The sequence below is a fragment of the Panthera pardus genome, unplaced genomic scaffold, assembly GCF_024362965.1.
Source record: "Panthera pardus isolate Hobbes unplaced genomic scaffold, ASM2436296v1 HiC_scaffold_21, whole genome shotgun sequence".
Taxonomy (NCBI): domain Eukaryota; kingdom Metazoa; phylum Chordata; class Mammalia; order Carnivora; family Felidae; genus Panthera; species Panthera pardus.
The window spans coordinates 36,278,363-36,292,984 of record NW_026526777.1 but is presented as its reverse complement, the minus strand read 5'-3'; positions in this window follow the sequence as shown (position 1 = coordinate 36,292,984).

Below are 14,622 nucleotides of genomic sequence, written 5' to 3'. Positions count from 1 at the left end.
CCACAGCTAAGTGTGGAACAATCTCCTCTGAAAAGAAATCTAAAAACTGGTGGAGTAACTCCTTTCCATGGGGCCAAAGAAGAGGGAAACCACATCGAAGTGGTAGACCAGAAGCCCCATCCCTGGTACAGTGACCCACAGTCAGGAGAGAACTCAACCCAGAGCTTCTCCTGGAGGGTTGAAGTGTTTGTGCTGCACATCGGGCCTGAGTGGGGAAGGAGCAGAGAGAGTGGGAGAGAGAAAATCCCATGCAGACTCCATGCTCAGCACAGCACCGATGCGGGACTTGATCTCATGGTTCATGAGCTCATGACCTGAGCAGAAATCAAGAGTCAGACACTTACCGACTGAGCCATCCGGATGCCCTCATCCCAGCTTCTAAGGCTGGCGTCTGAGAGATGACCCCCAAAACGTCTGGCTCATTGCCACCAGACCTAGTTGGCCATGGTGAGCTGAGAAGCAGCTCTTAAAGGGCCATTGCACAGACTCACTCACCCCAGGGCCCAAGGCAGAAGCAACCCTTTGAAAAACAGCCCGACTGTATGTGAGTGGGACACATTTCCTAATTTTAAAGCATTGATCTGGGGGGGAAGGGGCCTGCTGAGATATTGTCTAGGGTTGGAAGCTGGTGGGTTCCACCTTCTTCCTCTCCTTCTGCCTTGCTAAAGCCTGCCCCTGCCACTTGTTTTTCCCTTTCCCATGGGTGCCGTCTTTATGCTCCAGCCAGCGGGCACCATTTTGCATGATCTCCCTCTGCCTTGCTAAAGCTGGCAAGCGCCATCACTTTTTCCCTTCTTTCTTTCCCTTTTTTCATTTTTCTTCTTCCTCCCTCTGTAATTCTTTTCCTTTTTCCCTTTTCCTTCCTTTTCTTCCTTTTCTTTAGCAGGTGCTGTCTTCTCACTCCCCCTACGCTTTGCTCCAGCCAGTGAGCACCATCTTTCCGCTCTCCCTCTTGCTGCACTTACAGAGCCCCAGTATCTCCCGGAGGGGAGCTTCTACATCTGGTGCTCCAGTTTTACATTTGGTACCCCAGTTGTTGTGGCTACCACCCGGAGAATGGCCGTTGATTGCCTGGTCCTGGTGGCCCAGGGGTCTTGCGTTCTTGGGTCCCATGGGGCTGCAGCAATTGGAGTGAGAGTTCCTGGCAGACTGTCATTCCCAGCACACTGCACAAATCGTAGATAGAAACACTCCCAGTCTTTCTTAGCAAGAGGCCTATTTAAGCAAATAGGTCACAAGAACTGTGACCTGAGGGGCAGGCTTCTGGTTTGCATACTTACAGTAGCCTATGGAGGTGCCCTCAGGAAACAGAGGCCAGTGGAACACAAACTTTGCCCTCTCCCTCTGCCTCATTCCATCTTGCTGATATCATCTAGAAAGGAGTTTATACCCTGTCTAGTGCCTTGATTTTTGTGGCTGCTGCCAGGGGACATTTCTCCAGGGCCTGGCTCTGGTGAACAGTGGAGCTTATACTTGCTTCATGTCCCACAGGAATGGAACCAACCAAGAGTTCTTAAACAGCTACCACACCCAGGGCCCAGCAAGAGGCCACAGACCCAGGAGCTCAATCTTTCCATAAAAGAGGCCTATTAGCTCATCATTGTTGTAGCACGAAGGGCAGGCTTCAAATTAAACACACCTCTAAGGGAGGACTATAAATATTTCCAGAGACTTCAGAGATGTGAGCATCATCTTTGCATTCTCCTTCTGCTGTGTTCCAGAGCTCGAGCGTCTCTTGGAGGGAAGCTCGTACACATGTCTGGCACCCCAATTTTTATTACTTGTGCCCTGGTTTTTCTGACTGCTGCTCACAGGATACCCCTGGATTGCTGAGCTCTGGTGGGCAGGGGATTTGCATTCCTGGGTCCCAGGGGATTGTAACAACCAGAAAGACGGTTCTCGGCAGACTTCCACCTCCAGGACACAGCACAGACAGCAGACTGAACCAGACACCCAGTCTTTCTGTGAAGGAAGACTAGTTGCTAGTCCTGGAGCTTTGGCTGTAGGGGCAGGCTTCAGGTTGGGCACACATCTAGAGACTTTGGAGGTGTTCTTAGGGCACATAGGCCATGGGACGCCATCTTTGTGATTCCCTACTCCCTCACTACAAGTCATTAGTCTCTCCCAGAAAGGAGCTTGTACACTTGTTTGGAGCCCTGATTTTTGTAACTGCTGACCAGGGGACGCCTTCAGATTGCTTGGTTCGGGGGGCCCATGGGGCTTATATGCTTATGGTCCCACAGGCCTGCATACATGAACATTCTTTAAAAGCTGCTGCCCAACAGCCTAGCTTCCAATAAGCCTGAATCTGGATGCTGACTGACACGCTCTCCTTTGGGACACTGACTAGCCTTGGCACCCCCTCAACTACTGGGACCTATTAAAAATAAAATAGGTGGCTTCAAAAATCACAAAGGTTTGGGGTGCCTGGGTGGCTCAGTCCATTAAGTGTCTGACTTTGGCTCAGGTCATGATCTCACGGTTCGTGAATTCAAGCCCCGCATCGGGCTCTATGCTGACAGCTCAGAGCCTGGAACCTGCTTAGGATTCTGTGTCTCCCTCCCTCTCTGCCCTTCCCCCACTCCCTCTCTCTCTGTCTCTCAAAAATAAATAAACATTAAAATTTTTTTTTTTAAATCACAAAGGTTTGAGAGACAACCAAGAGCTAGGGCAGGGTTGAACAATGTTTCATCTCTATACGAGGCCAATCCTTCAAGACTAGGAGAGGTGACTGTTTCATCTAATGCATAGAAACCAACATAGTCGAACAAAATGAAAAAACAGAAAAATATGTTCCAAAAGATAGATAAAACCTCAGAAAACAAACTTAGTGAAATGGAAATAAGTAATTTACCTGACAAGGAGTTCAAAGTAATGGTTATAAAGATGTTCACTGAACTCAAGAAAAGAATGTATGAACACAGTGAGAACTTCAGCAAAAAGATAGAAAAGATAAGAAAGTTCCAAAAAGAAGTCACAGAACTGAAAATACAATAACTGAACTAAATACACTGGAAGGATTCAACAGGAGACTAGATGAAGCAGAAGAAAGGACCAATGAACTCAAAGATGGCAGAGGAACGGACCCAAATAGTGTAACAAAAAGAAAAAGTGAAAAAAAAGGTGAAGATAGCTTAAGGGATCTATGGGACAACATCAGGGGGACTAATATTCACATTGTAGGGGTCCAAGAAGAAGAGAGAGAAAGAAGTGGGAAACGTATTTAAAGAACTAATGGCTGAAAATTTTTCTAACCTGGATAAGGAAACAGACATTAAGATCCAGGAAGCCAAAAAAAGATGAAACCAAAGAGACCTGCACCAGGACACATTACAATTAAAATATCAAAATTAAATAGGAGAGAATCTCAAAAGCAGCAAGAGGAAAACATCTTGCTATATACAAGGGAACCCCCATGGGACTATCAGCAGGTTTTTTTAGCTAGAACTTCACAGGCCAGAAGGGAGTGGCACAATATATTTAAAGTGCTGAAAGAAAAACATTTCCAACCAAAAATGCACTACCCAGGAGTATTATTATTCAGAATTTAAAGAGGGATAAAGAGTTTTCCAGACAAGCAAAAGCTAAGGGAGTTTATCACCACTAAATCAGAGAAGAAATGTTAAGGGACTTCTTTAAGTTGAAGAAAAGGGGGTGCTAATTAATAACAAGAAAACATATGAAAGTATGAATTTCACTGTAAAGGTAAATATATAGGAAAGATAGTGGATTAGACACATATCAAGCTAGTTAGAGGTTAAAATAGAAGACAAAAGCAGTAATAACTGTAGCTACAATAATTAGTTAAGGGATATATAAGATAAAAGGATGTAAAATATGACATCAGAAACAAAATCATGGGAGGCTACGTAGTAAAAATGTATGACTTTAGAATGCATCTGGGCCTAGGGATATGCAGTAAGATCCACTCTCATGAGGCTGGACAGCGAGCTGCAGCTCCCAATCAGCCATGTTATCATGAGGGTAAACAACTGACATATTTACAACCATTCTGTACCCAACCACCTTTTATACAGTAGTCAATCAATTACATAAACTATGCAACATTTTATTATAAAATCAGCTTTGTGTTAGATGATTTTGCCCAACTGTAGGCTAATGGAGGTGTTCTCAACATGTTTAAGGTAGGCTAGGCTAAGCTATGATATTTGGTAGGTTAGGTGTATGAAATGCATTTTCAACTAACAATACTTTCAACTTAATATTGGGTTATTGAGATGTAACCCTACTATAATTTGAGAAAGATCTATACACTGTTATGAGTCTAAGTGAAGCAAAAAACTATAGTAGATACACAAAAGATAATGAGAAAAGAATCTAAGCATAACACTAAAGAAAATCATCAAACCATCAAACCAAATTATCAATCTCTTGATAAAGAGATCAAGAGAAGAAGAAAGGAAGAGAGAAACTACAAAACAGCCAGAAATCAACAAAATGCAATAAGTACAAACCTATCAAAAAGTACTTTAAATGTAAATGGACTAAATTCTCCAGTCAAAAGACATGGAGTGGCTGAATGGATAAAAAACCAAACTCATCTATATACTGCCTATAAGAAACTTCAGATCTAAAGACACACACAGACTGAAAGTGAACAGATGGAAAAATAAATTCCATGCAATGAAAACCAAAAGAAAGCTGGGGTAGCTGAATTTACATCAGACTAAATAGACTTTAAAGCAAAGACAACAAGAAGCAAAAAGAAGGGCATTACGTAATGATAAAGAGATCAATCCAACAAAAGATGTAATAATTGTAAATATCTATGTAAACAAAAGAGCACCTAAATATATAAATTAATCTTAACATACCTAAAGGGAGAAATAAGCAGCAATACAATAATAGTAAGGAAATTTAATACCCCACTTACATCAATGGATAGATCATCCAGCCAGAAAATCAGTAAGGAAACATTGGTTTTAAATGACACATTAGACCAGAGAGACTTAACAGATACATACAGAAAACTCTATCCAAAAGTAGCAGAATACACAGTCTTCTCAAGTGCACATGGAACATTCTCCATGATAGAACATATGTTAAGCCACAAAACAAGCCTGACAAATTTAAGAAGATTAAAATCATATCAAGTATCTTTTCTGACCACAATGGTTTGAAACTAGGGGGTTTCTCAGTTATAAGAAGAAAATTGGAAAATTCACAAATATGTAAAGAATAAACAACATGCTATTGAAAAACCAGTGGGTCAATAAAGAAATCAAAAGCAAAATCAAAAAGTACCTTGTGACAAATGAAAACGAAAATACAACATACCAAAATGTATAGAAGAGAGGCAATTTCACAGCGATAAATGCTTACCTCAAAAAATAAGAAAAATATCAAATCAACAAGCTACCTTTATATCTACCTCAAGAAACTAGAAAAAGAAGAACAAATGAAGCCCAAAGATGGAAGAAGAAAAGAAATAACAAAAGACCAGAGCAAAAATAAATGAAATAGAGACAAAAAGACAATAAAAAACATCAATGAAACCAAGAGCTGTTTCTTTGAAAAGATAAAAAAGAAAAAAAAAGGCAAACATTTTGCTAGATTCACCAAGAAAAAAAGAGAGAGGGCCCAAATAAATAAAATCAGAAATGAAAAGGAGACATTACAATTGATACCACAGAAATACAAAGGATCAAAAGAGACTATTATGAAAAATGTATGCCAACAAATTGGACAACCTAGAAGAAATGGATAAATTCCTAGAAACTTACCATCTTCCAAGACTAAATCATGAAGAATTAGAAAGTGTGGATGTACCAATTACTATTAAGGAGATTGAATCAGTAATTTAAACACTCCCTACAGATAAAAAAAGTCCTGGACCAGATGGCTTCATCAGTGAATTATACCAAACATTCAAAGGACTAACATAAGGGGTGCCTGGTTGGCTCAGTCAGTTGAGCGTCTGACTTCAGCTCAGGTCATCATCTCATGGTTTGTGAGTTTGAGCCCCATGTTGGGCTCTGTGCTGACAGCTTAGGGCCTGGAACCTGCTTCAGATTCTGTGTCTCCCTCTGTCTTTGCCCCTCCCCCACTCATGCTCTGTCTCTCTCTCAAAAAAGTAAACAAAAAAATTTTTAAAACAACCAAACAAAGAACTAACATAAATCTTTCTCAAACTGTACTGAAAAATAAGAGGAAAAAACACTTACAAGCCCATTTTACAAGGACAGTATTACCCTGATACCAAACCACACAAGGACACCACAAGAAAGGAAAATTACAAGTCAATATTCCTGATGAACATAGATGAAAAAAATCCTCAACAAAATATCAGTAAACAAAATTCAACAATGCAATAAATGGATCATACATCATGATCAAATGAGGTTTATTCCAGGGATGCAAGGATGGTTCAATATCCACAAATCAATCAACATGATATACCACATTAACAAAATGAAGGATGAAATCATATGATCATTTCAATAGATGCAAAAAAGCATTTGAGAAAATGAAATATCCATTTATGACAAAAATTATTAACAAAATGGGTATAGAGTGAATGTACCTCAATGCAGTATGAGACCATATATGAGAAGCCATTGATAACATCATACTCTAAGGTCAGGAACAAGACAAGGATGCTCATTCTCACCAATTTATTCAACATAGAATTGGAAATCCTAGCCACAGCAATTAGGTAAGTAAAAGAAAGAAAAGACATCCAAATTGGAAAAGAGGAAGTAAAACTCACTATTTGCAGATGACATGATATTATATATAGAAAACCTCAAAGATGTCACCAAAAAATTATAGGAATTAATAAATGAATTCAGTAAAGTTGAAGGATAATCAACATACAGAAATTGGGCACATTTCTATGCACTAATAACAAACTTTCAGAAAGAGAAATTAAGAAAACAATCTGATTTATAACTGCATCAAAAGGAATAAAATACTTAGGAATAAATGTAGCCAAAGAGGTGAAAGATCACTGAAAACTATAACATATTGATAAAGGAAACTGAAGAACACCCAAATTAATGGAAAGATATTCTGTGCTCATGGATTGGAAGAATCAGTATTGTTAAAATGTCTGTACTACCCAAAGGAATCAACAGATTCAATGCAATCCTTATCAAAATTCCAGTGGCATTTTTTAAATAGAACTGAAACAAACAATTCTAAAATTCATATGGAACTACAAAAGAACCGAAATAGTCAAAACAATCTTGAGAAAGAACAAAGCTGGAGGCACCATGTTCCCTGATTTCAAACTATATTACAAAGCTATAGTAATCAAAACAGTATGGTATTGGCATTAAAAACAGACACATAGATTAATGGAACAGAATAGAGGGCCCAGAAATAAACCCACACCTATATAGTCAATTAATTTACAACAAAGGAGCCAAGAATATACAATGTAGAAAGTAGTCTTTTTAATAAACGATTTTGGAAAAATAGGACAGCAAAATGCAAAAGAATGAAACTGGATCACTATCTTACACCATATACAAATTGAATATGGATTAAGTATTTGAATGTAAGACCTGAAACCATAAATTTCTAGAAGAAAACACAGGTGGCAATCTCCTTTACATTGGTCTTGGCAATGATTTTTTTTGGATTTGATACCAAGAGCAGAGGCAACAAAAGCAAAAATCAACAAGTGGGACTACCTTAAATTAAAAAGCTTCTTCAAAGCAAAAGAAACCATCAACAAAATGAAAGGCAACCTACTGAGTGGAAGAAATTATTTGCAAATCCTATACCTGATAAGGGATTAATATCCAAAATATATAAAGAACTCCTACAACTCAATAGCAAAAAACAGTTTGATTAAAATATGGACAGAGGGTCTGAATAGACATTTTTCCAAAGAAGACATACAAATGGCTAATGCGTACATGAAACACCACTCATCACTAATAATCAGGGAAATGCAAATCAAAACCACAATGAGATGTCACCTCACACTTGTTAGAATGACTTATCAGAAAGACAAGAAATAAAAAGTATTGGCAAGAACGTGGAGAAAAGGGAACCCTTGTACAACGCTGGTGTAAATGCAAATTAGCGCAGCCACTATGAAAAAGAGTATGGTGATTCCTCCAAAAAAAAAAATTTAAAAAATAGGACTACTATATGATCCAGCAATTCCACTTCTGGGTATTTATCCAAAGAAAATGAAAATATTAACTTGAAAAGATATAGACACACCCATGTTCATTGCAGCATTATTTCTAATAGCCAAGATGTGGAAACAATGTAAGTGCACATGAATGGATAAATGGATTAAAAAAACTGTGACATAGGGGTACCTGGCTGGCTCAGTGGGTAGAGTATGCAATTCTTCATCTTAGGGTCATGAATTCAAGCATCCATGTTGTGTGTAGAGATTACTTAACATAAATAAATAAATAAATAAATAAATAAATAAATAAATAAACAAACAAACAAATAAATAAAACTGTTATAAATCTCTACATCTATTTAGGAAAAAACCTGGATATACACACATACTGGACTATTATTCAGACAAAAAAGATGAAATCTTGCCATTCACAACAATATGCATGAATCTTGATTTTATGATAACTAAAATAAATCAGAGAGAGAAAGAGAGATACTGTGTGGTCTCATTTATATGTGGAATAAGCAAAAAAAACCAATCTCATAGATGTAGAGAACTGATTGGTGGTTGTCAGAATTAGGGGCTGGGGGTGGGTGAAATGGGTAAAGGGAATCAAAGTATGCAAACTTCCAGTTATAAAATAAAAAGTCATGGGGAAGTAATGTACAGCATAGTGACTATAGTTAATAATAATGCATTACATATTTGAAAGTTGCTTAGAGAGTAAATCTTAAAGGTTCTCATCTATAAGAAAAACATTTCTGTAATTATGTATGGTGACAGATATTAACTAGACATATTGTGGTGATCATTTCATAATATATACAAATATCAGGTTATTATGTTGTACACCTGAAAGCAATGTAATGTTGTATGTCAGTGATACCTCAATAAAAAATAAATAAAAATAAAAATTTTAAGTGAGTAAGTGGTGGCTATGGCATAAGAAAAGAACTAACTATAAATCAATAATGAAATATTTGAAATGAGTAAATGTAACTTATGAGTTGCAATATCCAACCCAAAAACTATGATGTCATTAATTTTTAGATATGTGTGTATGAAGTCCCAAGACAGAAATCGGATTATAAACCTTAAGATATCTTGAACTGCAAATTCACTGAAGACAGTGAACAGAGTCAACAGAGTGCCAGACTTAAAACTACTGAAACCCATTCATGAAAACTTTTTGTCATTTTTTTTAAGTTTATTTATTTTGAGAGAGAGAGAGAGAGCATGAGCAGGGGAGAGGAGCAGAGAAAGGGACAGAGAATCTCAAGCAGGCCCTGTGCTGTCAGCCCTGATCTGGGGTTCGGTTCCACAAACTGTGAGACCATGACCTGAGCTGAAATCAAGAGTCAGACATTTAACCAACTAAGCCACCCAGGTGCCCCAACTTTTTATCATTTGAAAGGGAGATTTCCCAAGTAAAATCTGACTCTTTCAGACTACTGTGGACACTGCCCAATTGGATTAATAAAAAGTCAAAATTACTGGATTTAACAAAAAGTGTAACATTTTTTTACAACAAAAAGGGGTCTATATTCAATCTCTCCAATTCCCCTTCTCTCATTCTCAAACTTTCTCTAATTATGCTTTTCCATTCCATCCATTGAAACTGTTATTGTCCATGTCATTAATGACCTCCATGTTGCTGAATCCAAAACCTTTTTCTTGGTTCTCATTTTCCTTGACCTGTGTGCATTTGACCGAGCTGATCACTCTCTCTTCCTTGAAATACATTTTACCCTGCTTGCTTGGCAAACATACACACCTGTTTGCCTCCCACGTTATTCGTGACCTTCTCTATGACCTCTGAATGTTAGAAAGCTTTAGGCTCAGTCCCTTGAAAGTTGTCAATATCTTTTAGCCACTCTCTTGTAGACCTCATCCAGTCTCATGGCTTGAAATACTGTTTATACTCCGATGATCCCCAAATTTAGTTCTCCAGTCCTAACCTCACTCTTGATCTCCAGACTCCTCTTAAATGTATAATGGACATCACAAGATTTGCAGATCCAAAACGGAACCCCTGATTGTCTATGCTCCTTCAACTCTGCCATCCTTAATATTCCCCATTCCAGCTAATAAACCATACTATTTTATTAGTTGCTCGTGCAAAAAATGTTGGAGTCATCCTTGACTCTTTTTTTTCCCTTTATGCCCTACATCTAATACATCAAAAATATCCTCCAGGTTCTATCTTTATTTTATTTTTATTTTTATTTTTATTTTTTTATGGAGCAAGGGTTTGAACTCTTTGAAGATTTATTTATTTTTTTCAGGTTTTTATTTAAATTCCTGTTAGTTAACATACAGCATAATATTAGTTTCAGGTGTACAATACAGCGATTCAACACCTCCACACACAACCCTGTGCTTCTCACAGCAAGTGCACTCCTTAATCCCCATTACCTATTTTACACATCCCCCTACCCACCTCCTGTCTGGTAACCTTAACGCTTTTCTAGAATGATCGTTTTTTACCATCCCTGGTCCAATCCACCGTGACCATCTCTCACCTGGGATATTCCAACAGCCTCCTAACTGGCCTCCCTACTTCAGTCTTTGGCTCTTTCTGTCTCAACAGAAAACAATGTCACTTTTGCTAAGATTTTTCCTAAGACCTTCCATTTCATTCAGTGTAAAAGCCAAATCCTTACAATGGCCTCCATAGGCTGGAAGTATCTCTTTACTTTTCTTTTTTTTTTTTCTTTTCAGAACTATTTTTTTAAGTTTATTTATTTATTTTGTGAGAGAGATTGAGAGAGCGCACGTGTGTGCGAGCGGGGGAGGGACAAAGAGGGAAAGGAAGAGAAAGAATCCCAAGCAGGCTCTGCACTGTTAGCAAGAAGCCCAGTGCAGAGCTCAATCCCATGAACCATGAGATCATGACCTGAGCCTAAATCAAGGGTCTGACGTTTAACCGACTGAGCCATCCACATGCCCCTCCCTTTGCTTTTCTGATCTCACTCTGTCTCCAGCTACTCTGGCTCCAATGCGTCAGGCCTGTGCTTATTGCCACAGGACACTTGCACTGGCTATTCCTTCTTCCTGGAATTCTCTTTCTCCAGATAGTGGCACAGATCAGTATTCCACCTTTTCCAAGTCTTTGCTCAAAAACCACCCTCTTAACAAAACCTGACCACTTTGCTTAAAATTCTAATCATCTCTATATCTTATTTTTGGCCACAAGATTTATCACCTTCTAATAGGCTCTATATTTTATATATTTATTCTATTTATTACTATCTCTGCCTACTAGAAATTAAGGCCCGCGAAGGCAGGGATTTTGTCTTTTTTATTCACCCCTCTATCTCCAGCACAGAGACTGACACACTGAAAACACTCAACAAATATGTGTTGATTGAGCATTATTGACTGACAAGTTAGTTTCACATTTGTACAGAATCCCAAAGGCTAAAATAGAGCCACTAGAGTCTATAGTATATAGAATGGTGAAGCAGGCAGTTTGTTTTCTCACTAACTCCTTTGTGTCTTTTAGTGTCTTCTAGAATTCTCTGGTCCAGTGCTTTTACCTGCTTTGCAGCAGTCCAGGACCTGAAGATGTTCCAAGATCTTCAAGCATCCAAATGGTTTTGTGCTGATTTGCCTGCCTGAGGGTCCCCAGTACGATACCTCATCCAAGTGGATGGTGGTGCTCTGGACCAACCCTCCTTTCCCCCAGTGCAGATTTTCATTCATTGCCAAGATGCTTGTCCTAAGCTATAGTCTGAAAATTACGAATTGTGTAAAGAATTGCTCTCCAGGATCCTGTAACATCACTTCTTGGCAAAGCCACCCTTTCAGAAGCCAGGAACTCCTCCACTGTCTTTCTAAACCTACTTCAAAATTTGCTCAGAAACACTTCAATGATTATGTGCATTTTATATACAAGCATTGAGCTAGACACTGCAGGTGAAGTATAAATGAATGAGATACTGTTCCTACACTTACAGAGTTGTCAATATTGTGAGTAGCAAAAGATAGGCATAGAAATAATGGCACTATTTAGTAATTCAGGGCATAGTAGATGCCATGGAGTTCAGTGGTGGGACAAATCAAATCCAGCTGAGAGAAGTTGCTGAGAGAAGCCAGAAGACTTACTTAAGAAATTAAAATCTGAAGTTGACTTTGAAGGATAAGTAGGTTCTCAATGGGTGGACATGGGGTATAGACGAAAAGTATTTCAAGTGGAGGAAACCATTTGAGGAACATAGGATGGAAAGCAAAGGGCATCTTTAGTAAGCATTCCAGTTTTACTAGAGTGATAAAGTACGTGAAAGTCAAAGGTAGATGCAGCCATATGAAAACAAGCGTTGAACAATGAGATGAGTTTGATTTTAATTTAATAATCAGTGGGGAAAATTTAAATTTTTGAACTGGAGAATGCCAGGATCAAAGTCAAGTTTTAGGAAGTGTAACGTGCAGTGGAGAGCAGTGTCAGGGAGCTATTCCAACAGTCTAGGTGAGGGAAAACTCTGGTTTGTGTTAGGGTAGTAGCCCTTGATGGGAAGGAGACAGATGAGAGCTATCGCAGAGTTGGAATCTTTAGGGTATAATCACTGACTGGTTGTGGGGAAGGGAAGAGTGAAAGATGACTCTGGGGTTCCTCATTGAGTCACCCTGTGGCTAAGTGAACCCGTAACAAATGAAGGGAATACGACGTGTTGGTTCTGGCTATGCTGAGAATGAGGTGCTTATGGAATAGACAGATGGAGGGGTCTGGGAGACAGCTGAATGTTCTTGTCTAGATGAAGACAGAGTTGAAGAGCAAATTATAAAAATTTAGTATTATTTCAATAACTACTGAGGTTGAAGTCTTAGGACTTAATGAGATAGTTGAAGACGTTACAGAGCATTTAAGAGTAAGGGGTTTAGGTTAGCACCTTGACGAATCTGATAAATGCATTTATTCAGAGATGAAAATAATATTTTGGCTTAGTGTGTGAACTCCTCAGGGATATTTGTATTAATGATATAAAAAGACTTTTGGCAGGGTGCCTGGGTGGCTCATTGGTTAAGCGTCCGACTTTGGCTCAGGTCATGATCTCGGGGTTTCTAGGTTTGAGCCCTGCGTTGGGCTCTGTGCTGACAGCTCGGAGCCTGGAGCCTGATTTGGATTCTGTGTCTCCCTCTCTCTCTGCCCCTCCCCTGCTAGCTCTCTCTCTCTCTTTCTCTCTCAAAAATAAACATTAAAAAAATTTCTTTAAAGACCCTTTGGGCTTAAATTTGAAAGAAGAAATTTGGGATGGAATAGTAGATTTGGGGTAGCAAGCAGTCTCTCCTAGGTGTCCTGACATCATAATACAATCATGCCTGTATGCTGTACTTCTTGGTGTGGTTGAAGCTATGCATTCACCATTACAGGTGGAAAGGGATTTGATAATTCACCAGAAAATCCTGAAATAATCTCTGAAAATATATAAATCATTGATAATGAGCTTGGAGTGTTGTATCTCTCAGAGATAGCTGTGTTTTAATAGGAGTCTCCTAAATATGACATAAACCTTAATTGAAGTGATTAATAATTAATGACAAGATTTCAGATATAGTACAAGCCAACAAATATTATTTCTGAATGGAAATCACACAACGTATATGGTCCCTTGTTCAAGGTACTATTTTGGAGGCCTATATTAGTGAATAGGTAGGAACAGTTTACAGCAAACATACCAATTATTTCTAAAGAGATGTTTTTCTAACATAGTTGGTAATTTTTACAGTTATAAACATTTCTATTGAAATACTTTTAATGCTGTTAATATTGTATTAGCTGAAAGAGTGTGGTAATTGGATGTATATCAACCTCAACATTTATCCCAAGGCTTCAGAGAAAAGATGGTCCATAAGTTTGGTATAAAAGGTGGGTGGGCCTGGATAGCCAGAGAGGAGGAGGGAGGAGCCTTCCATCTGAGCAAGGGATGGTCAAAGTGTGTGTGTGTGTGTGTGTGTGTGTGTGTGCGCGCGCGCGTTGGGGGGGGTGGGTTTAAACTTCTTACAAAATAAATTGAGATGATAAAGAAATAAGAAAAATGGAGATATGAATATTTTCTAGGAATATCACCTGTTTTTGTTCTATTTTCGTTTTCTTCCAAAGAGATTTTCCCCACCCATTTGCTTTCATTGGGAGGAAGGGCCTATACAGTTTTTCCTGACCCCAAATCTAAACACATAGGTCCACACTGTGCCAGAGCACTAGCTCAGAAGTATGATTTGTTAAGGAAGGAGACGTAGTGTTTCATCCAAAACCTGAACACAGATTTTGGTGGAGTCCCAGAGAGGCTATGCAGAGTTGTGCAAGGGGATGCAGACTTAGACAGCAGAGTGTATCCCAGCTAATCTTAAGCCTGCTTTATTGTTTTATTTTATTTTATGTGTTTTTTTAAGTAATCTCTGCGCCCAACATGGGGCTAGAACTCATGATCCCTAGATCAAGAGTTATATGTTCTACCAACTGAGCTTATTTGTAAATTTCACTATATAACAAGGGTGGGCTCCAAAATTCA